At 38.8% G+C, this 27,905-nt stretch overlaps 1 protein-coding gene across 3 annotated transcripts in view; it reads left to right on the plus strand.

Annotated features, from left to right (window-relative positions):
- The window catches only part of PAX3 (paired box 3), a 97,503-nt gene that overhangs the window by 15,395 nt on the left and 54,203 nt on the right, over positions 1–27,905 (plus strand). The gene's annotated exons all lie outside the window — the stretch shown is intronic.

Raw genomic sequence — 27,905 nt, forward strand, 5'->3', positions numbered from 1 at the left:
CTTTGTCAGATTAAAAAAATTATCATATTTATTTTTGACTGGGTAAAACATTCCCTTTGCACCAAATTCAGAAGATATAAATGGATGTCCCGTGACGGGTTTTCCTCCCACTTCTGTCTGCTAGTGGCCAGTATCTTGTCTATCTTTCCAGACACTCTATGTGAACCAAGCAATTACATTTCTCTGTTTTTAAAAATACTATCTGCCCCCTTTGGCAGAAATGGTAGCCTACCTACAGTATAAACTTTTCTGCACCTTGATTTTTTTTTTCCACTTTAGAATATGTCTCAGGAATTATTCTGCTTAATAGCCTGATGTTCTTTCTTGGCCTTATTTGTATAGCTGCATATTATTTCATCATATTGGCAAAGGATGACTTATTTAACAACATGTAGATTGTTTTCATTCTGACAGCACCATTTGGCACATGTGTTAGTTTATTTGGAAAATAATTCCTCCCTGGTAAGGACAAAAGGAATGACATTTGTAATTCTGGTAGCTTTGGTGGAATTTGGGTTCTGTATTGAGAACAAATGGTGGAGTAGGTCTTAGAAAGGATGGCGCAGGAGTGTGTTTGCCTTTGGGTACTTGCACACGAAAAATGAAATGCTTTCTCCTATCACTATATATAAGGAACATGGTTTTCAAAATTACTGCTTAGAATTGTTCTGCTGACAATGACTACCTTCTGGACATTCCTCCAAGATTCTACTGCTTCTTCAAATGGAACATTCTCAAAACCCAAGGAAAACTTTTTTCTTTGACTTACTGGTTCCTTTTAAAAATTCTTCTTTTTCCCTATTTACTACTTACTTAGTTTTGCCACCATCAAAAATAGTCTCTTTATGTTAAGCATTCTTATTTTTCTTTGTAAGCCAGAAAAATTGTGGGTAGTTTTATAACAACTTAGAGGCAACTTATGCTAATTGTTTACTTACAAAAGAAAAATTGCCTCCAAGGTCACCAAATTAGGGTTGAACTAGTAAGAGAGTGGCTTATGAATGAGAAAATATGGTCTTGTATTTCTTTTTTTTTTTTCAGATGGGCTGCCGGATGCTCTAGGTTTCTTGAGTTTGGGAATGGCTGATTTTTAACTTGTAAATTTTTAGAGAGTATATATCCATGCCCTTCTCTGCACAAAAGGCTTTTTATGTTTGTTTTTTTTTTAAACCTTGCCTCCCCCAAATCATTTCAGTCTATTTTCCCTTAAATCTGATGCTACGGAATTCCGTGGTTGCTCCTGCTGAATACCTGGCCTACCTAAGCTAGATGTTTCAGTCTGTGAAATGAGCCAGAAAGGACTGCTCCAAGTATATAAGAAAAACAACCCCTCAAAACTCTCCAGAAAAAACTGGAGCTGTGAATGCCAACGAATATTATAGAGCAAATGTTTCAAGTCATTTCTTCTTAGGAATGGGCCTTTCAGAAACAGGAGAACAAGTTAGGGCAAAGGATTTACTTCTGGAAATAAAAATCTTGATTTTTTTTTTAAATAACAAAAAAATCAACACCACGTCTTCTTTCTTGACTGTTCTTGCAGCAAGGACCAGAATGCACAGGACCTAGTCTGCCAGTAAGGCAGGAGGGCGCGTTTTCTTAAATCTAGAACTTTTGTTTGTGCTTAAATGGAAGACGGCTAGCAAGGTGACCTCAATTCCCTTCTGGCTTTCTCTCTGTCTTGCCTATGGAAATCTAAATGAATCCGTTACGGGATGGGAACAGGTCTGCATTAAGAGAGTCTACAAAGAGCTAAGGAAAATCAAAAGCAGCTTTTTAAAAATTCTATGCTCTGCATAAATTGGGTTGAATCAGGCTCATAGATTGTGGCATCCAATTACTACCTGTAAAAGTATGCAGCTCTCCACACAGGAAGGAAAGTCTATGGAGGATTAATATCAATATGGAAATTCCTTCGTTTGTCATGTTGCTGTGATGTTCTCAACAAACATTGAGACCACATAAAATAATTGGCTTCTAGATCCATAGCAGCAGAGTGTTTAAACTTTAGGTTACCAACAGATCATCACAGTGCTTTTATTCATACAGGTGAAGGGAAGTGGCAGGCAGAGCCATCTGCCAGGGAACTCAAACCTCCAGGCTTAATGTGAGCAAGCAGGTGTTCTGTGGGGAGAGAAGACCCTTTGCTTCTGATTTATAAACTTGCAAGTTTTTAAAAATAGAAAGTGAAACATGAATTTATCTGGGGGAAACTTTTTAATTTTCCTTTCCATGATTCCCAAGTAGATGGGATCTAGAATTGTTGGTTACATTTTTGGAAGTTCGGGTCATCTAAAACACCTTCTCAGAGCATTTCAAAAGAAGGCTGAAAGTCCATTTCAGGCTGAGGAAATAAATGGCGGTCTCCTCACTGTGCCCCCAGTAAGCTAGCAGTATGCCAGAGCAGAATATCATTTGGGAATTGATCCAGTGTGGAAACTTTCCAGGTGGTAGATGTACTTGGCTTTTATGCAGACAGGGCACATCTGGGGCACAACATTTATCAGAGGGCAACAGAAAGGCAACTTTTACAGTTTCTTACTAGAAGCCAGTATCTGTTTGTGGTCACTGTCCCTGCCAAGCTCTAAATACTTGCCGAATTTTTGTCTGAAAGAATAAGTTGAATGGGAGACCGGGGATTTAGCATCATGTCAGAAACTGCAATGAGTTAGGCTTAAGACTGCAGGAGTTAGAGGAATGCCTGGGTACTGGGCAAGTCCCTGCTATAGGAGGCCAGGATGGAAACTCAAGGCCTGCTGTATTTTGGATTCAGTTTCTGGGCTTCTCAGTAAACATTTTGGGCCTGGTTTCTCTGGGTCTTCTCCTTGCCTATCGAAAATATCAGCTGGTTTTTCTTGGGGCATTCCTGAACAGAAAACCAATGGATAATTGGGATGGCTGTCAAGAGGCTCAATGAGTTGTCAGTAAAAAGTAGGGAAATACAGCTCTCGTGGAGGTCAAAGCAAGTACTTATTTCCTGGCACACCTTTGTCTCATATTGTCTATCCTTTTTAGAAAAATTGAAACTAAGCCATTTGCACAGGACTCTATTTCTTTTTTGAGATGGAATTTCGCTCTTGTTGCCCAGGCTGGAGTGCAATAGCACAATCTCAGCTCACTGAAACCTCAGCCTCCTGGGTTCAAGTGATTCTCCTGCCTCAGTTTCCTGAGTAACTGGGAATACAGGCACATGCCACCACATCTGGCTAATTTTTGTATTTTTAGTATAGATGAGGTTTCACCATGTTGGTCAGGCTGGTCTCGAACTCCTGACCTCAGGTGATCCACCCACTTTAGCCTCCCAAATTGCTGGGATTACAGGTGTGAGCACCATGCCCAGCCTAGGACTCTTTTTCTAATGGGGTGCCAGTGCATACGTTGGTCAGATAAGGAGACCAACCATTTCTTTATTATAAAATACAAATGACACAGAGAGCCAGGTTTTTCTGAATCTTTGTTGGCTAACTTTCATCATTTTATTGAATTACTATAATTTAATGTTACTAGTTTAAACTAACAATTTTTCCCCTGAAATGAATCTTTTCTATTTTTTTTTTTAACATGAAAAACAAGTTAAATTCATTAAGTAAGGCAATGACTATCTTTCACATTGAAATTTCTGGTACTTGGAAAATTCTTATGGAAAAACTTTAGGAAAAATAAAAAGAACTGCCACTCAAACTACAATTTATAGGAAATAATGTTGCCAGAACAAGTGTAGGATTTTCATAGGCATATTTAAAAAATTTCCTGCCTTCTAACCCTCCTCTCCCAAACTCTTTGAAAATGTTCTTCCCCACTTTCCTTCCATAAAGGTCCTGGTGGGCTGACCTTAGGTGAAAATAGTGAAGTCAGTTTTGGGTGCTATTCCCTCTTTTCTGAATCCCTGTCCCGGCCATTTGCCTTGTATGTTCCTTCTACTACTACCACTATACCGCCCCCTCCACACACACACACACATGCTTGCACCTAGCTCTACCTCATTCACATAGAAACTCAACTGGTTGGCTGGGCATCATGGCTCACGCCTGTAATCCCAGAATTTTGGGAGGCCGAGGCGGGCAGATCACTTGAGGTCAGGAGTTCGAGACCAGCCTGGACAACATGGTGAAACCCGTCTCTACTAAAAATACAAAATTAGCCAGGCGTGGTGGCAGGTGCCTGAAGTCCCAGCTACTTGGGAGGCTGAGGCAGGAGAATTGCTTGAATCTAGGAGGCAGAGGTTGCAAAGAGCCAAGATCACGCCACTGCACTCCATCCTGGGCGACAGAGTCAGACTCCATCTCAAAAAAACAAAAGAAACTCAACTGGTTAAGCCTCTTAACTGGTTAAGTGGAAAGTCTTTTCTAAAGGACGCTGAAAGGTGACAACTTATCATGGAGGAATAAATTCCTAAAGGTAGAATTTCAGGTATCCATGTTTGGCGGGGACAGGAGATAGGTTCCTGATGTCCCTAAAATCACATCCTAGTAGATCCTGTCTTCACTGTGAAAGGACAGGATTAGTTCTTCTATGAGGGAGCTCCTTACTGGTGGGCAGGATCTGCTTGGGCACGATTCCCCATTGAGTTTTCCAGGGGGAGGCAGAGCCAGGTTGCACCAAGAGCACTCTCCCACCACAAGTGGATTTCCCTCACTTTCTCAGTGCCAGGGAAGGGCCTTGGCTTGTGTCCTTTGGCCTCCCTGGCAAAGAGCAGAAGGACAGGAAGGGTTTCTTTGGCCCAGAGCCATAGACTGGGAAGGAACTGTGGGGCTCACCTCACCTTAGAGCTCACAACTCTTCCCAAGGAGCAGAGGTCTGGGCTGAGCTTGACACCCCTCGTGGCTCCTGGACAGTTGTCAGAGGTCTGAAGAAATGAGACTCCCCTACTCCAGAGGAGTGGGGCACAAAGGACGCCTGTCATGGATACACTAGCTGTGGCTGGGGTGAGGAAGGCCTCTGGCCAGGGAGGGCCAGAGGCTTGAATCCCCAGAGACTCCTAGACTCTCAGTCTTGGGACTCTCGAGATCCTCAGAAACAAATCACTTTGGAGCACGTGAGTCAAAAAAGGGTCCCAGTGGAACATCTGGGATTGAGTCCACCAACAATATCCAGGACTCAGAAATTGCCAGTGTATTCGTGGACTATTTTAATCAGGGTGTCCAATCTTTTGGGTTCCCTGGGCCACATTGGAAGAAGAATTATTGTCTTGGGTCACACATAAAATACACTAACACTAACGATAGCTGATGAGCTAAAGCAAGAACAAATAAACAAAAAAAGAAATAAACAGACCCTCATGTTTTAAGAAAGTTCATGAATTTGTTTTGGGCTGTATTCAAAAGCACCCAGGGTTGCATGTGGCCCATGGGCCATGGGTTGAACAACCTTGATTTAAATGATCTTGGGCTCCTACTGGACTGCCAGAGTCGGCACTCAGACTTGATTTGTGTTTTATTAATATTAGGTAATGACAGGGAGTATTAACATCTAGATCTCCCCCGGAGGCATTCTTGTCAGTAGGGAGTTCGGTACAAAGCTAATGAATCTGTAGGACCTCACCTTTGTGGGCCCTTCCAGGCACTGGGAAGGGCCCTAACAACATCTTCATGTTATCAGATTTTTGTAAATATTGCAAAATTAAGATACATAGGTATTTATTTTTCAAGAGGAGCCCCCTAAATTGTAAAAGCTTCAGGTCCCATGCAACCACACATCTACCCTTGTCCTTGTTCAGCAGAGGTGGGGAGAGATGGCACGGGTCTGTGTGTAAAATGTGAGTCAGCACAGCCATGTAAGAGCCAAATACTAACAACGCCAACTTGCGTCTCACACTTCAGAATGTGCAGAGTGTTTCTTCATTTCCTGTGCCTTATCTTGTTTACTTCAAGAAGTCAAAGTCTGGGTTTGACTAACAATTTACCTATAAGGTCCTTACTCTACACAGCATCCTCTGTCTTTGTAGGGAGCTCCTTAGGGGGATCTTGGACCGACTCCTCACAAGATGAGAAACATCCACTCACCGTATAAGGGCAGGTGGGCAAAATCCTTAATTAGGGGATGCAGGGAGACTTAGTTCCCTTAGCTGTAAAGGTTGTGTTAGGTAATTTATAGATGTTTCTTGTGGGTCTCTAAAACTATTACTGCAACCAGGTCGCTTTCCTTTTCTGGACCTCATTCTCCCCTCCTCTGACAAATGGAAGCTCTAGGTGAGGTGAAGGCCACAGGCTATCCCAGCTCTGGCAGGCTGTGTGTGACAGCTGTGGCCCCATCTACCTCTCAGCAGACTAGTAGAATGTCCAGGCAGCTGCTTGAGGAAACCGTGGGGTCCCCAGGCAGCTGGGGAATCAGGGCAAGAATGGAGAGGACCGGGACCCTCGATGTCTTAGAAGGTGAGAAACTCCTACCTTGCCTTGTCTTTGTGGGGAAAGATGCCTTTAGATGCTGGAAGAAGGAGGTGGAAAATGAAGCCTGCTGGGAAGAAGCATTTCTGTGTAGTATCACAGGTGAACACCCTGGCTCTTCCCCACCCACACGGGGAGATGCGTGTTTTCTTACACCTCTTGTCAAAGCTGTGGCTTCCAGAAAAGGCTGGTAAGGCTGGCATGTATTGTTTAGACAGTTTCCCTTTCCATGGGTTGCACATAATTCTGCCGGGAAGTTAGATTGCTTACACAAGAGGGTGACATTCCCTCTTTCCTCTGTGCCTGGACGTTCTTCCTGTATCCAGACAGGGACACACAGGATTCTGGCTACTGACCACAAAGCTAGAAGCTGTCTGGGCTTGAAGAGAAAGAGACTCAGACAACAGTGCATTCACTTCAGATGATTCTAAGTCGTATCTTAAATTAATGCCCTAATGGCTCACACTTAACCGATTGAGTCAAACAAGATTTTTTTTTTTTTTTTTTTTTTGCTCTGGACTAAAACACACACATACACTCACATATTTAAAAATTTTATTTGAATAAATCAAAATGTTTAATGCAAAATAGAATTTCAGAGAAAACTCATAAAGAGTAAACAGGAGACTATTTCAAACCTGAAAACTTTTTGTTTTTCTAACGAGATGACTATGAAGCATTTAAAAACTTGGAAAGAATGTAAGACATTTTTTTTGTTGTTATATTGAAAACGATCCAAAGCAAAATGTCATAACCTATCAAGAGGAGATTTTACTAAGTTCCATCCTCCCATTTTTTTTTACTATTTTGTTTTTGTGGAGGAAAATTATTTCAAAAATCATCTACACAACGTATTGACTTTTCAATTATATAGTCTGAATGTTGACAATGACTCATTCAAATATTACACTTTTTAATTGCAAAGTCTGAATGGTAAAATTAACAATGTAAAATACACTTGGAAAATTTGGTGTTTTTTGTGTGTTTGCTTGAGAAAATTTTAGAGCATGTAAAATATCCAAACTAATACTTGCATGCATAAGTTTATGTATGTACCTGATATCTTTAAGGCTTAAGCTTTATTGTAGTTTATCTTAAATAGGTTTGTGAAAACACATGTAAGCAAATATTGCCATATGATATTTGCTTATATTTTAAAATAGAAGTCAAACATTACAAAACGGGAATGTTAGGAAGAGGAACTATACCCCTTTATACATTCAGAATAATAAGCACTGCTGTTTACCATATGAAAGAGTTTGTCTCTATTTTTCTTAGAGATTATCCTGTACTCAGACCAAATATATTGCAATTTTGAACTTTGAATCGAAATTAAAATTTTTATTTAAGAGAAAAAGTCGCTACTTGACCTTTAGATTAAAGAATAAATCTGATCTTAGCCACTTCACTTTTAGCTAACATTAGAATTTTTGTTGAGTAATTCCATACAAATCAAAACAATTCAAATTATTGACTCCCTTTTCCGCATCCACAGACAAATCTCTGACTGATTCCGCCACATGAATTGGGTCCCAGCAGGTCTGAAAAACTTGAATTTGTGAGAGATATGGCATGAATTTGTTTAATATAGTTTGAATAGCAAGATAACTGCATAGCTTTTTAAACGGCAGGCATTCATGTTGCTTTGCCAAATTTGGGGTGGTGAGCAGCACTCCATCTGAGTATTGATTTCCTCTACTTAGTTTTTTCCATGTTTTTTTAGGGAAGTGCTAGTTGAGATTCGAAGAAGAGTTGTTATTCTGTTTAACTATATAAAAACATTAAAACATTTTAGGGAATGTAAAAATACATATGCTTCAAGTTAGAATATTGAGACATCTTGGATATTTTAATAACATTTCCACTCTAAAGTAGCAGAAGACTTTCTTTTTTTCTAAAAAAAACTTCCTTTATGGAGGTGGTTACATTTGCTGGTTAAAATAATTTAAACATTTAGGAAGAACACTGTAACTCAACAGTGGTGAAACAGTTTACTATTTTGCATTTTCTATTAAAAGTGATTTAAAAAAATTTAAAGTTCAAGTATGATTATTATTTTTACAGTTGGTCAGAGAGATTTTATTGTAAATATAAATGTAATTTAATACTCATTAAGGAAATTGAAATCAACAAATGCTAAAATGAAACTATAGAATGACTTCTATAAAAGAAGATAAATACGTATTTTGTCAAAATTACTTATATGAATAATGTATAACAGAGCTTAAAGACTGTTATACAATTTATTTTGAGTGTCTGCGATTAAAAATATCCTTTTAGAATTTGGAGAAAATGAAATTGTTACATTTTAAAGGAGAGGGAGCTGCAGAATAAAATACAGTGTAGAGAGCATGTTAAGGATTCTGTATATTTTACTTCGCAAGTCATTTGTAAAGTGGATTTCTCACATTAGGGTTAAAAAGCTATTTTTTCTAGGAATGAAATAAGTGCCAAACTCCAAATTTACTTGCCGGGCAAATTGCAATTTATACCTGCTTTTATTCAAATGATGGGCACTTTCTAATGAAGAGAATGAATTGAGGAGCAAATTTTAAAAATTATAGCAACGAATTTGCTATGTTTTACTTGAATTTTTATTCGATTATAGTTCTAAGAGCTGTCAAATTACCTAATGAAAGCAATGAGTTTTCCAATAGGAAAAAAAAAGTAAAGGAAAATTATCAAAAATTGCTGCAACTAAATAACAATCATTCTTGCTAAGCTTTGTGCAGCTTTAAATACAACTGAATATTAATTCTTTCAGACGTAGTTGACTTAAAAGCTAGGATGGATCAGAAGCTGATTTTTGGCATTCCTTCATTTTTCCACTCTTTTTGTTCACTTGACACACAGCTTTTTACATTGGCTTTGCAGGAACCACTGGCGTGATCTCTAAACAATCTGTTTGAGGAGGAAAGGGTCTTTCCAACCAGCAGCCAGAGTTTTAATTAAATACTGTCCATCCTGTCTACCTTAAACAGTTGAAGAAATAGCTGTTGGCATAAAGGTATCAATGAACTTATGTTTCCTGGAGTTAACAGAGCAAAGAGCCTTCTTGGTATTTAAACACACATGGACACACACGTGCGTGTGTGCACACACATACACACACACCCCCGAAAATCATGTGTTTATTGTTAATTTTTTTAGTTAGGAAGAGTCACAAGAAAGCCACAACCCTGTTCCATACTGCTAGACTCAGTTTCATGTGGTAAGCAACATGCTGGTTGAAGAAATTATTTTGTTTATTAATTCAGGTTACATGTCTTCCCAGGCTGGCTGGAAGAGAAAAGAAAGAAAGGTGTAACTTTAAGCATGCACTGATTTGTTCTTATTACATAACAAAAGTCTATTTCTTTATCATGTTATCAATCAGTTAATAAAAATTAGCTACAATAACAGCATCAACTTTAAAACCCCTCAAAGTCCAGGGGATTTTCTTTCACAATGAACATGAATACTGTTCAGAAATACAAACAGTCAAAGGATAACTTTAGGTCTGAAAGAGAAACCTGGCAAGGGTAATTGAATAAGCCTGGGTCCCCTGACTGTGTCATGGTGAGGGCAGTCAACATGTCATAATTAGGTTTATTGAGGGCCATTCCAACAATCTGCTTCTATTCTTCCTGCCTTATTGTCCACAGCTAGGCAAATAGCCAAGGGACAAAAGGAATCAAGTGCTGACAAAACATGAAAGAGGAAAAAGATTTAGCTGCTTTTATCAAAGAAACTGAGAAGGACTTTGTGTAAATAAAATAAGTGACTGGCCATCCCGCATTTAGGCAATGCCGTTTTCATTAGAATTAATTCTTGACATATTGGAAGAGTTCCAAGGGAAGGATTTCTACTTCTGACAAGTTTAATTTGTAAATTAAAAACAGTTGGTTAAACATGAGCCTCCATCAACAAAACTTAACCAAAGCCATACACGGTAAAGGCCTAAGCAGGTGAAAAAGAGAATTACTTTGAAAACAAAGTCTTCCCCAAAATTATGCAAATTCTTATTATTTCATAACAAATGTTACCCATTGAAACCTACAGCAGGATGTCTGCTCCTAGAGGTTTGTTTAGATCACATTTTCTTCCCCTTTAAGCCTCTTTAGTTGACATAACACTTATTCCATGCTTGGGAAACATGCTGATGCTTGGGAGAAGGGGGAAGCAAGATTAGAAGAGATCTAATGACATTTTTAAAGAAGTGAAGCTAGCACAACTTTTGTAACTCTACAAATTTCAGAATGGCTTGCTGCACATTTTTTTTTTAATGTTGAAGACAAGAGCTTCTTCCAAGTGTGCCTCTGATTCCTCACTGGGATAAACAGTGGAGGCTACTATGCAGTGTTTCCTGAACTAAACAGTCATCAGATCCCAGGTCAATGTTGTCTGATAGGATGGTTTCATGCAACGTGACCAGCTTTGTGGTCATGACTTAGTGACGCGAAGAAAGTGAAACCTTCAGGAGAGAGGTCCACCAGGCATCTGGACAAGGTTTGCATTTAAGTTGAGGAAAGTTCTTTAATGAAACAGCTCCTTGTGAAGTTGGAACACCTCTCCTGTTGCATTTTTGCAGCTTGCAGGTGAAGCCTTAGAAGGCTTCCTTCATGTGGAACAGAATTTCAGAAGCACCTTTTTCAAACTGCCAATGGGAAGGTGGCTAGAAAGAGGATGTTGTCATGAATGATTTGTCCCTTGGGAATATAAATTTTACCTGGGTATCAAATACCCCTCAGCTTTACTGAAAATTACACAGGAAATAAGAAACCCACTACTTAGGTAGCTTCAATGACTAGATTATTTAAGTTTAAAAACTTCAAATTGCTTTACTTCCCTTGACATCAAGGTACATTGACGTATTTCTTGACACTTAAAGTGAAAAAAAAGTTTTTTCCCCTCAACTCAAAGAATTAAACAGTTACATCAAATAGTGAATATAAAAATACTATAGGAAGTGCGAAGCCCTAGACAACTGCAAGATCTAATCGCCACTGTCACCAGCACCATCATCATCAGCGTCACCATTATTGCTGTGTTTGGGAGGGATTGTGTCATGGTTATATTTACATGACTATAGTATCCCGAGGAAGCATTGCAATATGTGTTCCAAACATTTCTCTTGTGTCTTGTTAAGCTGGATTTGCAGGGGTCTTGAAGTTTATTCCACTTACAGATTTTGGTAAAGAATCCATAGAACATTGGGCTGCCCAGATCTAGCTCTGCCCCAGATACAATCATGGCTTTATGAAAGGTTTGGGGGTTAAGGACTTTGGTTTATGTCCTGGTTCACTCTCTGAATATTTGTGATCATGGAAACATCACTATCTGTTCTGAGCTGGAGTCCTCTTCAATGTACATGATAGTATTTGCTCCACTACCTCAAATGATGGTTGTGGTGTGTTAGTGACCATGGGAAGTCGTGAGAAAATATAAAGTATTATTTACTTATAATCTGCTGATTGCTTTTGTATTCATTGGAACAAGGTTTGGTAGTTGATTGATTTGCCTTCTTGCTGTCTCAGAGTACAGTTTCACAAGGATTAAGTGGATCTTCCTGTGGTCAGTCTAAAATATATAGAACTAATTCTACAACTAGGACATGCGGGACCTAGTGGCTGGGATAGCATTGCTTTATTGCAAAGCAGCATACTGCTGCATAAAGGCTGGTATGGGAGAAACTGCTTTTAAGGATTTGGATTTGGGCAAAATTTGGATTTGGATTTGATTTCCACATTGTTCTGATGCCTATTGGCTCATGTCACAAGATTGGAAGGCCCAGCAGGCCAGGAAGGAGTTTCTCTGGAAGGAGCTGGAGATTTATGCAGATTGGCTGACTCTCTGACATTTATTTGCTGCCCTTTTTCACTCCATTTTGGCGACTCTAAACCAGATGGATAAGCTCATGGAAAATAAGGCCAGCGAGGAGAAGATGCTTTTGATTTCCCCGAAGATAAGGGAAACCTCTCTCTCTTTCTCTTTCCTTTAACATAGCGGTGGCAATTTTATGTGCACGAATGCAAAATTGGCAGCTCACTTTCAGAGACTGATGGAAACATCTGAACAAGGACCTCCCTTGTATGTCATTGAGAGTAACATAAACTCTGTTTACCAAGGCATCCAGTGAGGGCAGAGGCGCCCCGGCGATGGTCCGAATGTTTTGTCTTCCAAGAGGCCAACTGTTCAGTTTGTAGCTGGGCACCAAGGATGCTAGTCAGAGCTTGAGCTAAGATGATAATTCACCAGGACTGAAATCCTTCTTTAATCATCAACCTCTCTACAAGGAGAATGATGAAGAGGGGAAACATGGCTTACTGTTTCACTCTGTAATTATTTATGATTTGAACTGTATTTTACCTTATGTTGACCTCTGGTGCTGTTGGCTTGCTCATTCTATAGCTGCAGCTACAGTGTTGCAATGTAGGGTGCAATGCAGACAGTGGCCACTGCATGCTAATTTCTCTGTAAGAAATGGAAAAATATGGCCTAAATGTATAGATAGAAAGATACAGTTTTACAATTTTAGGCTCGAAGGAAATTCTCTGTACTAAAAGAATTAAGCGCCAATGATTTAAGCACAATTTGTCTTGAGCTCACTAGGACTTTTTTTGTGAAAGTAGCATTTTTTCCCTCTGTTTTAAAGTCCTCATATTTTTCCCTCCGTGCTACCCATGGCACACAATTTCAAACTGAAAATACTTTTATCTATGGCATATTGTTGAACTTTGCCCTTGGAATTTAAATGTTGAAATACGGGCTTAAAAACGGTGAATGGATTTGCTCATTAAGTATGACTTCTTTTTTTTTTTTTTTTTTTTTTTTTTTAATGAAAGGGTGGGAGGAAAATGTGCAGCTGGTGGATTTAGCCTTATTATTTATTTTATGTTGCCGTTGTTTGTAGATTTAAAAAAATTGTTTACTCTTGTTTGTTTGCACTTATCACTACTTAGGGAAAAGTCCTCACAGGCTAGCCTCCTCTTCACCAAGCCTTTAGACGTGGGGACCGTTCAGGCATAAAAACGTGCTTATCTGCAAATGAATGGCAGCTCTTTGCTTCATTAAAGCCCCTTTCTCTTTTGGCACTCGCATTGTGACCCTTTGATATTAATTCAAAGGGCAATTAAAGAATGCGGGCCATCTTTGAAGTAAGGCATTCAGGGCAAGGGTAGGGACGAACCTGGGCCTCTGATGGACTGTGCACATTCAACAGGCCTTTTCAAGGCAGTTTGAAGTGAGTCAAAGAAAATGGGCAGGAGAAGGTCAAAGAGAAAAAAGGGGCTAAAGAAACAGTCTGTATTTGTTCGGAGTATTAGCCAAGAAAACTGCAAATAGCAACAAAATGAAACAGTTAATAGAGCAGCCAGACAGAGCCATGTCAATCACTTAACTTGAACAGCATTAGGCTTACCAAGGCTCCTCCACTGTGTTACCTAATTATCTTGGGAAAAGCAGTAACTGGAAGTAATGGTATTGTATTTCTTTCTGCTTACTGCCCAAAAAAGGTGATAAATACTTACTGCTCCATAATTATGCAACATATATACATAAAGGAGTAGGAGGAGGTGGAAGGGGGCTGAGGGCTCGGAGGCTGCCTTGAAGTTGAGTTCCTAGTAAAACGTCTGAATATGGCACAAACGTGGCATTTCCAAACATTAGCATGTTGGAGAATCGTTTAACTCGTTTCATCTGGAGCTGGCGGAAATATGCATGATCTCTCCTAGAACAGTTCTTAAAGACAAACACGTTTATTCATCTAGGAATGTTTGCTTTGAGAAAAAATAAAATAGCCTGCAAGAGCTGTGCTCAAACAATATGAAGGATTCGGCAAACACCCCTCTCTGCCCCCCAACCCCCCGTGGAAACGAGGAGATTCAGAGTGAGGTTGGAAACTCAGCTCTTAGCTTTCCCCATTGTGCCTGGTTATTGAAACACCCTTGGGGAGAGGCAGCCAGAAAGCCCCCCGTGGTAACCGCATAGCCTCGGCGAGTTGCACACGTTACCTACAGAGCGCCAGGCTAGTAGGTAGGGATGGGGGGTTGATTGGATATTTGATCGCTTTCTATTAGTGTGGTTAGGAAAGATATTTCTGGATTCCATTTTTATTGGTCATGATAAAAAACAAAAAGAATAACAGAAGCCAAGCACTTCTTTGAAAGGGTGAGCAAACCAGTTGAAAAAATATTTCCAGATGCCCCCAGGGGTGTATGGGTAAGTGGGGAGGATCCCAGGTCCTCATATAAATGTCTGCAGATAGGTCGAATATGTGTCTGTAATTGCAAAACATTACCAGCCTTTAGAGAGGTCCTGGAGGACTCTCTTCAGATTACTTGCAACTTGGGCTGCTACAGATTGTTGTTTGATGTGGCATTTATGCATAATGGGTTTTGTTTGGAGGGGCAGTAACAGATCTGAAGGATCTGTTACGCAGCTTTTTGACATACTGTTCCAGAATGTAGCTATTAATATAAAAGTTATGGCCTTTGTAAAAAGCCCATTATTGAACTAAGTATGCAGTTACTCTGCTTTTTAATGAAACAGTCATAAACCGGTGCCTGAAAACTTTCCTTTTCTTAAAAAAAAAATCCAATTTGGGAGTCACCAAGGGTAAATCTCATATAAAACTATGAACCACAAATTATACGATTTTTAGAAAACGTATTAGTAACTTTAGCTATTCAGTAGGATCAACCAATAAATTGCGTCTTCTGTCTCATTCAAACAGAACAATGTTTCAGTGGTTGGTTTATGTCATTATCTCAGAGACAGTCAACAGAGCAGTAGCTGCTTAATTAAACGGGAATCAAGTTGGTGGCATTGCAAATTTCCTTAGGTGTCTTGGGAAAAAAGTACCACAAAATGTCCCAAATAATAATAAAATTGTAATTTAAAGTAAATTATAAAATAAGGGGAAACACAAGTAATAGACGGATCTAGGACACTTTTACCAATAGTAACCAGTAACTCTCTTCCATTTACATAAAGTGGATTTGTTTTTTCACAATAATTTTGAAAAAGTGTTTTCTTTTAAAAAATACACAGCTTATTTTGACACCTTTTTAAAGGGTGACTAAAAATCATATAGCTGGAAGGAGTAGGAAATGTCCATCATCTTCTAATACTGAAAATATTGATACACGTTGTAGCTCACAGTTAGTGAAGTGGGAAGAGAAATAGAGAGTACTTTTTAATTGTATTCCCCCTCACATCTTCTGGGTGACTTGCAAATTTCCATCAACATTTGCCTTTCTAGTCTCTTTTTTCTTACTCGTTTTCCATGCAACTTAAAAATGTGTGTTACAAGGAGTGAAGGCTGGGGAACAGTGGTGAGAGAGAACACTTTGAGTTACTTTTTGTCTCCCATTTTCACTTTCCCACCTTCCTGAACTATTGGTTAGAATCACGTGCAATCTCTGGGTAAGACTGTGGCCTCAGATAAATTTATCAAGATAAAATTGAACACTTGCTCTGCCTATGCTTTGGTGAATTTGGATTGAAGTGGCTCTCTCTGGCTTATAGGGCAGACCTGTAGTGACTGCACTTATAGTGCCTGCTGTATACAGGTCCAATGCCATGTGATTTCATAGGTTGCAAATGCAACAAACTGATTCTGTTATTCCCTGAGCTGCTTCCTAGAAGCACATAAGGAATTCCTCGGATCTGTATGATCTTTGGATCTCATGGTTTCAGTGGCTCTCTCAAACCATAGAGAAAGAGAATTTTCTTTCCCACACCCTTTGGACATAAATTTGTTATTGGATCTGACAAGCAGCTCCCTTTAAGGGCCAGGCAGAAAGCCACAAAGCAAAAATAATAATGTACTTATTATAAAGCTAAGGAAGTAGAAGTTTAGAGAGGTTGTGTAACAGCTATCAAGGGGCAGAGCTGGGCTCAGAATCCAGGTTTGTGCAACTCTAGAACCTGTACTTTTAACTGCCACACTATGTGACTGGCTGTGCCTTCTGGGAAGACAAGTGGTACTAAGAAAGAACTGAGGAGGGGGCTATTTCAGGGAGTGGATCTAGTGCCTCTGCAGCTGCTAGCTCTATAAAATGGGGCCAATAATAGTATTTGCCTTATAAAATTGTGATAAAGACTATATGAGAATATACAGGGGTGTCAAGCTCCCCTCAGTAAGCATCAAGTATTGGTCTTATTAATCTTATTTGTAGGGCCTCGCCCAGAGGGGGCTTTCTCAGGAAGCTAAAAGAGCCTGAACTTTGGGACTCTTGCACACTTGAATTCCTGAGTGTGCTGAGAGTTTGCTGAGTGCTGTAGCGTTGTTCTAAGTGAGGAGGGGAAACCAGGATGCAATCAGGATGTGTTTCCGTGTAGTCATTCCTAGTAAATTGCCTCGAGAGATACACACAAAAGAAAGCTCTAGCAATTCGTTGTGATTTTTTTTTCCTGTTCTAAACAAATATTCACTTTTTGAGCCAGATTTTGCACTTGTAAATCTATATTCTTTTTAAAAGAAAGTCCCCCAAATTTTACAAGGTTCAAGCTCTGCCAAACCTGGATCAACCAACTATTGGCTGTGCCCGGGACTGCTAAACTGGCCCTGCCTTCAAACCCTTCTACAAGTCCTGAGCCAGATTCTGGCAGGATGTAGGAGTTTGGTCATTTTGCCGATTGGTTGATTAAGAGTCTGATTCACCCACAGGTATTAACAAGAATTCTAGCTGTTCTGTCAGTTTCTGTGTGTATATGCATACACTAAAAAAGTCAAAATGTATTCTGGAATTGTTAAAAGTCTGACTTGCTCGATGGTCTAACTCTCAATGTCCTGAAAGGGTTAGAGGAAAAATCTGAATCAACCTCTCTCTTTTTCTTTCTTTCTCTTTCTTTCTTTTTCTTTTTCTCTTTCTTTCTTTATTCTTCCTTTTTTTCCTTCCTTTTCTCCTCCCTCCCTCCCTTCCTTTCTTCCTTCCTTCTCCTTTCCCTCTCTCCTTTCTTCCTTGTTCTACTTCTTTCTCTGTCTCCCTCCCTCCCTCTCTCCTTCCTTCCTTTCTCTTTCTTTCTTTCTCTCTCTTTTTCCTTCCTTTCTTCTTTCCTTCTTCCTTTCTTTTGTCATTTCTAGGGTCAGTGGCTAGCTCTTATCACCTAGGCTGGAGTGCGATGGTGAGATACTAGCTCCCTATAGCCTTGAATTCTTGGGCTGAAGTGATCCTACTGCCGCAGCCTCTTGATCAGCTAAAACTACAGACACACACCACCATGCCTGGCTCATTTTAAAATTTTATAGAGTCAGAGTCTTGCTGTGTTGCCGAGGCTGGTCTCAAACTCCTGGTCTCAAGTAATCCGCTCACCTAAGCCTCCCAAAGTGCTGGGATTACAGGCCTGGCGGAAAATAAAAATCTTGCTCCAAGTGTTAAGGATCCACAAGAGGCTATCAAAACTACTGGGAAAGCATAGAACCTAGGGAATAAGAATTTATTTTAAAGTAAGGGTAGCAGAACCCATATACATTCAGGAGAAACTAGGCATTGCTCAGAAACTGATTTAGAGTGTGTTATGAGACACGTACAGTAAAATCCACACAAACAAGCCACACTTGAATGCCTACTCTATGCTAGATACTGGAGAGAATAGTGATTGATAAGATATATTAATTACTCATTTTCAGGAGCCTCTAGCCTGGAGGGGAAGATGGTCACATGAGCAGATTACAACAACCTCATGTGTTTAAGTACTTTTTAGAGTTGAGGGCGCTGTGGGAATGCAGGGGATGGTTGTCTAGCCACCCCCAAGTTCAGGAAATGCTTCCTTGAAGCGAAGATCTCAGAGCAGAGTGTTCGAGGATGACTAATGGGCTGAAGAAGCAAAAAATAAGTGATATTACTGGCAGAGCGAACAGCATGGGGTAAGGTATGGAATGGTCACATGATGCATGTGAGAATGGCAAGAAGTTAGACAAAAGAGGTCCTGTCACCAGAATGCCTTAAGTCTTCAAAGGCAAAAGGTGTGGGTTACCATTTTGCAAGAGCATTTTGAGAAAGAACAGAGCCTGATGCATGGAAATGGGCAATCCTTTGGAATTTAACAACTTAAGTCTAATACTTCCTTTGTGCTTTGTTTAAGGAGGTAATCTAAGCATGGAGTTAGAAACTATTATTACTTTTTTTTAGTTTCTTTCTTTTCGTGATTTTAAATTTATTTTTTGAAATTAAAAATAAAATAGACTTTTTTTTGATTACTTTGTATTGGGGTGAAAGTTGCATAACATAAAATTAACCATTTTAAAGTGAACAATTCAGTGGCATTTGGTATATTCACAACATATTGTAATCACCAGCTCTACCTAGTTCTGAAACATTTAAATCACCCAAAAAGAAAACCTGGGACCCATTAAGCAATTGCTTCCCAATCCCCCATCTATCTCCTGGCAATCATCAATCTGCATCTCTCTCTATAGATTTAGCTATTCTTGTTATTTCACAAGAATAGAATTCTATAGTATACGATCTTTTCTGTCTGGCTTCTTTCACTTAGCATTATGTCTTGGAGGTTCATACATATTGTAGTATGCATCAGTATTTAGTTACTTTTTATGGCAGAATAATATTCCATTGTATTATATGTCCTGAATTGGTTATCCATTAATCTACTAGTGGACATTCAGGCTTCTACCTTTTGACTATTATCAATAGTGCTGCTAGAACATGTACTTGATCTTTTTCTGCAGTCTGAACATGTGCTAATTTATGCAGTCATATCACTACCAGGATAGAGCACATAGTTCCACCACCCCCAAAACCTCCATTTGAAATTGCATCTTTTTCTGCTTTTTGTCCCTGGAAGCTGCTGATCTGTTCTCTATCAATGTAGTTTTGTTCTTTAAGAATATCTTATAAGTGGAATCATACAGAATGTAATGTTTTGAGACTGGCTGCTTTCAATCAGTGTAATTACTTTGAGATTCACCCAAGTCATTGCATGTGTCAATACTTCATTTATTTGCATTGCTGAGTAGTATTCTATGGAATGGGTATGCCACGGTTTGTTCATCCATTCATCTATTGAGAAACAATAACCATTTGAGGGTTTTGGTTATTTCCTGGTTTTGGTCATTATAAATAGAATCACCATAAACATTTGTCTAGAGGTTTTATGTAAACACAAGTTTTCATTTCTCTAAATACCTGAAAGTATGATTTCTGGGTGATACGTTAACTGTATGCTTAGCTTTATAAGAAACTGCCAGATTGTTTTACAGAGTGGCTGTATCCTTCTGCATTCCTCCAGCAATACACCAAAGTCCCAGGTACTCTATTAGTGCCTAGCCTTGGTATTGTCATTATTTTTTATTTTGCCATTATACTATATTCTTAGTGATAGTTAACAATGGTTTTAATTCATTTTTCTCTAATGGATAATGATGTTGGACAACTTTTCATGTTCTTATTTGCCAACCATATATCTTCTTTGGTGAAGTGTCTATTCAACTCTTTTGCTCATTTTTAAAAATGTTAAATATTTTGTTTTCATATTGTTGAGTTTTGAAAGTTCTTCTTATGTTCTCAATACAGTCTTTTGTCAGATTTGCAAATATTTTCTCTCAATCTCTACCTTGTCTGTCCATTCTTTTAACAGTGTCTTTTGTAGAACCAAAGTTTTATTTTAATGAAGTCCAATTTGTCAATTTTTAATGTTATCAGTTGTACTTTTGGCATCATGTCTAAAAATTATTTGACTAGCCTTGGTCCTGAAAATATTCTGAAAAACCAGAATTTACATTTAGTTCTATGATCCATTTTCAGTTAATTTTTGTATGTGGTGGTGTTAGGTTTAGGGCAAGGATTATTTATTTGTTTTTTTTTTTTTTTTTTTTTTTTTTGCATCTGTATGTCTAATTGTTTCAACATCGTTTGTTGAAAAGGCTTTCTTTTCTTCATACAATTTCATTTGCACCTTTGTCAAAAATCAACTGTCCATATTTGTGTGGTTGTTTCTGAATTCTCTGTTCTGTTCCATGTATATGTCTGTGTCTTTGCTTGTACCACAATGTCTTGATCACTGTGGCTTCAGAGTAATTCTTAAAATCAAAATACGTGATTCCCCTAAATTTATTATTCTTTTAAAAATTGTTTTTAGCTATTTGAGTCCTCTGTTTTTCCACATACATTTATGAATTAGTTTGTATTTACAAAAAAAAAATCCTTCTGAGTACAATTTACTTTCAAAAGGTGTTTTAAATTGGAAATCAAAATGTGATGAAAAAATGAATCTATTTCTATTACATACACAATTAATAAAATTATCTGCCAAACTGAGGATATCATTTTGTTACAAATTTTTTCTCTGTACAAGTGCTCAATTTTAGTAAAATCGTCAGGGGGTTGAGTAAAGTCATGATATCCACACCAGAGAAAAACTGAATTGTCATGCATTTTTTTTGTTTGTTTTTGTTTTCTTAAAGAATGGTCACAATAGCTTTATGTATTATAGTTCAAATAGGGAATAATCCTTAAGTCCACCAACAAGAGAATTGATAAAAATGGATAAATAAATTGTGCTATATACTCTACATTAGAATGTGTAGTAATAAAATAAGAATGAACTGCTCGCATATGCAATGACATGGATGAATTTGAAAAACGTTATGTTGAGCAAAAGAAGCCAAACATATGAGTCTACATATGCTGCCTGATTCTACTTACCTGGCATTCCAACACATGCACAACCAATGGGTTGTGGTGGAAATTAGAACAGTAACTGCATCTTAGATGAACTGACCAAAGGGTCACTAAGGAATGATTTGGGGTGCTGGAAAATTCTACTTTGGGAACCCCTTGGGATATTGGTTACATATCATGCATGTTTAACCTGGTTTACTAATTTGTCAAGCAACACTCAAAATTATTTTCAGGAAGGCATACATGAAGCATAATGTACATTCATAAAGGAAAGGTCAATTTCCTCATCGCTTTTATATCATTTATTTAACTTATATAGTTATAAGCATTTGGGTCCTCTCAAAAGCATTTGCAAATGTGCAGTATTATAAGGTTTGCAGGCCAATGTTATGGTCCATCCATTAAATACTGCAGTATCAGGAACTCGAGAAGGGAAGTAGAAGGTAAGACGTTGGTGTTTTTTTAAAATTTTATTTTATTTTATTTTATTTGTTTGTTTCTGCTTTAGTGAAGACAGAAACCCAGCCTCTGTTCTGCCTCAGAAGAGGACAATTAGAGAAACATTACAATCTTCTTGGTATCTTTTCCTCCTAATGTGGAATTCCATTGCATAGTTTCAGTGAACTTTGAATGCTGTGCCATAATGTTCCATGCAAATTGACATGTGCACTAGGTATTTAGTATTTTTTTTTTCTAGCTAACATTTCAAACGGGATTAAAATTTAAATTGCTTAATTATGAAAATGTGCTTAAAATATAATGAAGGATTCGACAAGTGAGTCTCAGATTTGGCCCCGGCTGTCTGTGACACCCTTGGCTTTTTGAGAGCACCTGTTAGCAGTTGGTAGCTGTGGTCATCCTGGCAATCCACTGAGTGCGTGGCAGCTCTGCCAAAATCATTCTTTGCTGATATAATTTTGGAAGTTTGGGTTAGATGAAGTCTGCATTTCAGATTACTTTGAAAAAACTGCATATTGAGATAAATATCTAAGGATAAAGTTTATCAGTAAAGTAATTTTAGGAATTCTCCATTGAGATTGCACTCCTTGCATTGAAGGATCTGGTGCTGAGTATTTCTGGCCACAACCTAAGTCCATCTTAACTATTTGTAAAAAGTCTGAGTGACTCTAGGTGATTATTCAGTAGTTCTAAGGAAAACATTATTTTAAATCTTGTGTTGCAGTGGAGTGCAGTGGCTCACGCCTGTCATCCCAGCACTTTGGGAGGCTGAGGCAGATCACCTGAGGTCAGAAGTTTGAGACCAGCCTGGCCAACATGGTGAAACCCCATCTCCACTAAAAATACAAAAATTAGCCAGGTATGGGGGTTCATGCCTGTAATCCCAGCTACTCGGAAGGCTGAGGAGAAGAATCACTTGAACCTAGGGTGTGAGTGAGCTGAGATCATGTCACTGCACTTTAGCCTGGGTGACAGAGTGAGACTTTACCTAAAAAAAAAAAAAAAAAAAGTCTGTGTTACCTGAAATAATTTTTTCATTCCTCAACCATGACCTTATGGTATTGAAATGTAGACACGTGTAAATGAAAGGAAATTTGATTTCTTAGTTAGAGAACAAATAGAAAAATAGCACAATAAAACTATGACAATCCCACAGTGGTCATTATGAAGCTTTCTTTTCCTATTTTTTTCTTTTTGAGAAAGGTGTTTCTCTGCTACCCAACCTGGAGTGCAGTGGCATGATCATGGCTCACTGCAGCCTTGACCTCCCAGGCTCAAGCAATTCTTATTTTTCTATAGTTTTTGTTTGTTTGTTTGTTTGTTTTTTACACGTAGTCTTAATTTGTCACTTCAGTCTTGTGATGTACAACAGAAGGACATTAAATTCCCAATCTTAAAAATGAACAGGCCAGGTATGGTGGCTCATGCCTATAATCCCGGTACTTTGAGAGACTGAGACAGGAGAATTGCCCGAGACCAGGAGTTCCAGGCCAGCCTGGGCAATTAAGCTAGACCTTATCTCTACAAATTTTATTTTATTTTATTTTATTTTATTTTATTTTTTTTTTGGAGACGGAGTTTCGCTCTTGTTACCCAGGCTGGAGTGCAATGGCGCGATCTCGGCTCACCGCAACCTCCGCCTCCTGGGTTCAGGCAATTCTCCTGCCTCAGCCTCCTGAGTAGCTGGGATTACAGGCACACGCCACCATGCCCAGCTAATTTTTTGTATTTTTAGTAGAGACGGGGTTTCACCATGTTGACCAGGATGGTCTCGATCTCTTGACCTTGTGATCCACCCGCCTCGGCCTCCCAAAGTGCTGGGATTACAGGCTTGAGCCACCGTGCCCGGCCGACAAATTTTATTTTTTAAAAAATTATCCAGGCATGGTGCTATGTGCCTATAGTCCCAGCTACTCTGGAGGATTGTTTGAGCCCAGGAGTTCCAGGATGCAGTGAGCCATGATTGTGCCACTGCACTCCAGCCTGTTTGACAGAGAGACACCCTATCTTGAAGAAATAAGAAAGTGAGGATCAAAAAAGGTTAATGAAGCTAACTTCACTTGTAAGTAACTGCTTGTAAGTAGCAGAATTGAGATGATAACCTTATTCTCACACCAATCTGAAATGACATTTTACATTTAGATAAAGCAAATTCCTAGTCTATATCTGTGAGAAAAGAGAAAGAATAACTTCAAAATCCTGAATTTCTGATTCTGAGGCAAAATTTATTAGGTTTTATTATTTTTTTTTCCTGTAAGACAGATGAAAACAGGTAAGAATGCTAATGTTGTGGTATCAACTCTGGCTTTAAAATGTTTAAAAAATATGGACCCTTGCATTTTTCTTTCTTTAAACACAATCAGTATTATTTCCCAGTGTAATTTGTTTGTTTGGACTAGTAGTTACAAACCCCTTTTATTTTGATGTTCTTAATAGATGTTGATTGGTATAATGCTATGCTTGGTCTTTATATTTGATACATATCATGTATTACCTGCAAAGTGCTTATTTTTTTGGTACAATCTCATGGCCGTACCTTTTGATCTAGATATAAAACAGGCAGAAGCAATACCATTTCTGACTTTAATGTAGTATGATCCCAGGAATTAAGAATTTCTATCTCAGAATGTATCAGGAAGTGGAGAATGGGCGTATTCAAACAATAATGTTCTATTGGACAAGCTGAGTTAGTTGATTCCAAGTGTGTGTGTGTGAGCGTGTGTGTGTGTGTCTATGTGTGTGTGTGTAAGTTCATTTTGAGGTAAGTGTTCATTTCGAGGTAGTAAAAGTAGGTTTTCCCTCTCATAAGAAACCACTCTTGGAAAGTAGATCTCAGCTGCTGCAGACGTGGCAAAATACAGAATAAATATAGTTTAGGAAATTTGAAATGTTAAGATTAATTTTTGAAAAAAAAAAAAAAAAGGCACAGAGGTACAAATCTTCAGGAAGAGTTTTCTAATTCTAGTCCTCTTGTTGAGGTTGGCTTAGCTCACTCCACGGTGTGCCTCGGGTTTTGCAATTTTAGTAGTGTGTTTTAAATCAGTGCCACACAGTCAACCCAGATTTGACTCCTCTAGAGAATAAGACTCAGGAAAAAAAGAAATCTCGGCATCACCAATAAGAGACTTTTTGTTGTTTTTAAGAACTGAATTTTCAGATCCACACATTATTGTATGATCCACACTCAATAAAATGCAGATTTAAAAAGTCCTCCATGTACACCATATGTTCTGTAATTGCAAACAATATGCAAGGTTGGGGAATCAAGTCCCAAGCTTAAAGGTTCTTCCTGGGGAGCTGCAGAGGAAGGGGATGCATGTTAGTTTCCAGACATTGATGCATGTCAGTTTCCAGACTCTGGGGTCAAGCTGTCCTTCCTAAAAGGAGCAAGGCATCTTCAGAAAAGTGTGATTATCAAACAACAGGTCAAAGTTTATCGCTAGGTCAATGAAAAGGCAGGAGCAGGGTGCTGGTGGTGGTGATGGTGTCATCATTCTGGCTCTGAATATCTGCTCCATATTTAAATAAATTTGTGGTAATGTATTCAGATTTTTATTCAAATTACCCTATTAGGTTTTCTAAGTATTATTTAATAATGGAATCAGAAAATCGTTCTTACTTATAATAATCCAGTAATGGGCAATAGTAAGAAAGTTTCACATACATTACACAATTTAATCCTTACAGCAATGCTATGAGGTAAATATTATTATTCCCACTTTGCAGATAAAATAATTGAGGCGGAAAAACATGACTGCTTCCTTTAGACAGACAAATATATTGTTCTTTCTACCACTATAGTTCCCTCTGAAAAAGCTGGATGATGTCATATGGATTAGTTTTTTTGGGGTTTGCTTTTATTTTTACTTGTTTCCACTAGCAGTGGAGGATTCATCTTTTTGATTTAACTTAAAATATAGATGTCCCTGAAAGCACTCTGGAAAACTAAATTTCAGAATGCAAGGATGTCTCTTGAACATTCCTCTTTCTTGCAGCAGGTCTTTCTTCCTTCCTTTTCCCCAGAAGAGTTTGTCATCCATACGTATTACAAAGCTCCTCTGTGCCCTGCCTGGATGTTCTCACAGAGGTGGTGTGGGAATTCCCTAAGCCGGACCAATGTGGTCGGCAGCATGGCGGCGATCCTGGGGAGGCCCTGGTGGGCACGAAACAGCCCCGTTTCCTGCCCAGCCATGCGCTGCCCTGAGCCTCAGGAGGGCCAGACTTCTGACTTCTGCCCTGCTGTCAGATGCGAAGGGCCCTCTAGTCTTTATTACTCTTTGTTGTTTTCTTTTTTAAGGATAATTCTGTGGGAGAACATGTCGTACAGTGGCTGGCGCATGCATTCTGACTGGCATTCGAAAAGATGAGTTGAGACAGGTAGTCGATTTAGATGACTTTTTTGACACAAATATCACAAAATGAAGGACGTGTTTAAAGCAATGTTTGGAGAACAGACACGATCTCAATGGAAGTTCCTGAGAACAAGTCTCAATAATTAGCATGGCAAAAGAGTAAATAACTGTGTTTTAAGCATTCACTAGCTATGGAGTTTCAAATTTTTTGCAGCTGCTGAGGTAGAAAAGTAATTATTCTAGCATAGTACTAAGCTTAAAACATAAATGTACATTGTTAATCAGCCTGTATATTTGGCTCTGTGAGTTAAAAGAACATGAAAACAACATACATCTTGAACTGTTATGGCATGAAAACTTAATAGTAAATTTTAACGGTAAGTGACTATGAAGGAACAGAAACTTATTTCAAGGCCAAATAAATGCTGAGCCATTTATATAGCCAATGTTTGTTGTGTCCCTGTTAAGAGCAAAACACCTGTAGACATTTAAGCAAAGCATAGACATTGTAAAAATATATATCTGTGTCAAAATTATCTTTGTCTCCAACAACTCTTTTCTCTTACCATAAAAGAGCCTATGGCATGGTGTGCCTGTGTGTGCTCATTCTGTGACTATTTATTTTACCTACATATTGACTATATTTATTATCTCAAATTAGCTTTATTATACAAAACCATCTCACAATTACAGGGTCTGTTTCAACGGTACAGATGGAAGCAAAACTTAGTTTAGTAGTAGGTGGCCTTCTTTATCTTGTTAGAGGTAGAGTAAGTATTGGGCCAGTCTGTCAAATTTCAAAATGGAAAACAAATTCTTCAAATGCAATGACTGCTTTCTGAGATGACATCAGGTTACTTTCTCTAAAACAAAATGTGTCATTGAAGCATAACATGAAAAACACTGCATTATTATTCACTTTATGATTTTTAGGAAGATAAAATGAAAGAATATTAGTTTAAAAAGCACTGTTATATACAGTATTTAATTTTGCATTCATGAGAAAATGAGACTTCCAGACTAGTGGTAATGAAAAGTTAATTCCTTGCAGTAGAGAAATCAAAGAGCAGTTTCCGAGTCTCTGGGGCCGAAGGACTTGGAGGAGGTTAGGGGGTCTTTGTGCCTGAGGGATTGTCTCAGTGGGAGTGGAGAGGGAGAGGGAAGGATCAGGAAGTGCCTGCCTCAGTGTGAGCCCAAGGGATCAAGGAAGGACGGCAGGGGTCTCTGAGAAGGAGGGATGGCATTATTGGGATGAGTGGATGTCTTGCTCCTATCCAGGCCTCCTCCAGAGGATCGTGAGCACTGTCTTCAGGGCTGGCTGGAGGGATGAATGGTTTTCTATAAACAGAGAAAGTCCTTCCTGCAAACTCTGAAAACTTACAAAGATCTGCCTGCCTTCTTGGAATGTAATTGATTCTGGCACATTCCAAATAGCAGAGGAGGAAAAGAGCCCATGACTCTGAAGTTTCCAAAAGCAGCGTTTGGTACAAGCCAAAGCTCAACCTCAAGGTAGGCGCTGACAACTTCGAGTAAAGAATGTAATTGGGCATGCCATCGTTATTCTATTATAGACGTTCTCTTATATGGGTATAAGTACTCACTGCGAGATAGCATGTGCCATGACCACACTGCTAAATATGACAGATCGAGGAATTCACTCTATATGCATCTTTCTTCAAAATCTAAGTAGGCCAGTCCTTCCCTAACGTGAGGGGCCTGAGTTACCTGCAAGAGAACCTGAATTTGTGCATGTACGATGGCAAGAACACTGACTGGCTGACATGGTAGATGCTACATAGGTGTTAGTATTATTACAATTAATTTCTGAGGCTCTTATTTAAAAAGAACATTGTCTCATTTCTGGGACAACTTTTAAGTGATTTTTATCTGAGGTGGGGCCCGCAAGTCTTCCTTTTGAACAAGCAGCTCAGGTGATTCTGATGCAGGTGCTGGTAGATGATTTTCATGAGATCACCTAGTGGGGATTCTCCAGGTAGGAGGTCTCTATACTGCTCAGCCTATCTCCTAGAGGCCTTCATCATATTTAGGCAGGGTAGGCATTTTCCATCACATGCCACCATAGTGGAATG

This window comes from Saimiri boliviensis, chromosome 5 (genome assembly GCF_048565385.1).
Source record: "Saimiri boliviensis isolate mSaiBol1 chromosome 5, mSaiBol1.pri, whole genome shotgun sequence".
Classification (NCBI taxonomy): domain Eukaryota; kingdom Metazoa; phylum Chordata; class Mammalia; order Primates; family Cebidae; genus Saimiri; species Saimiri boliviensis.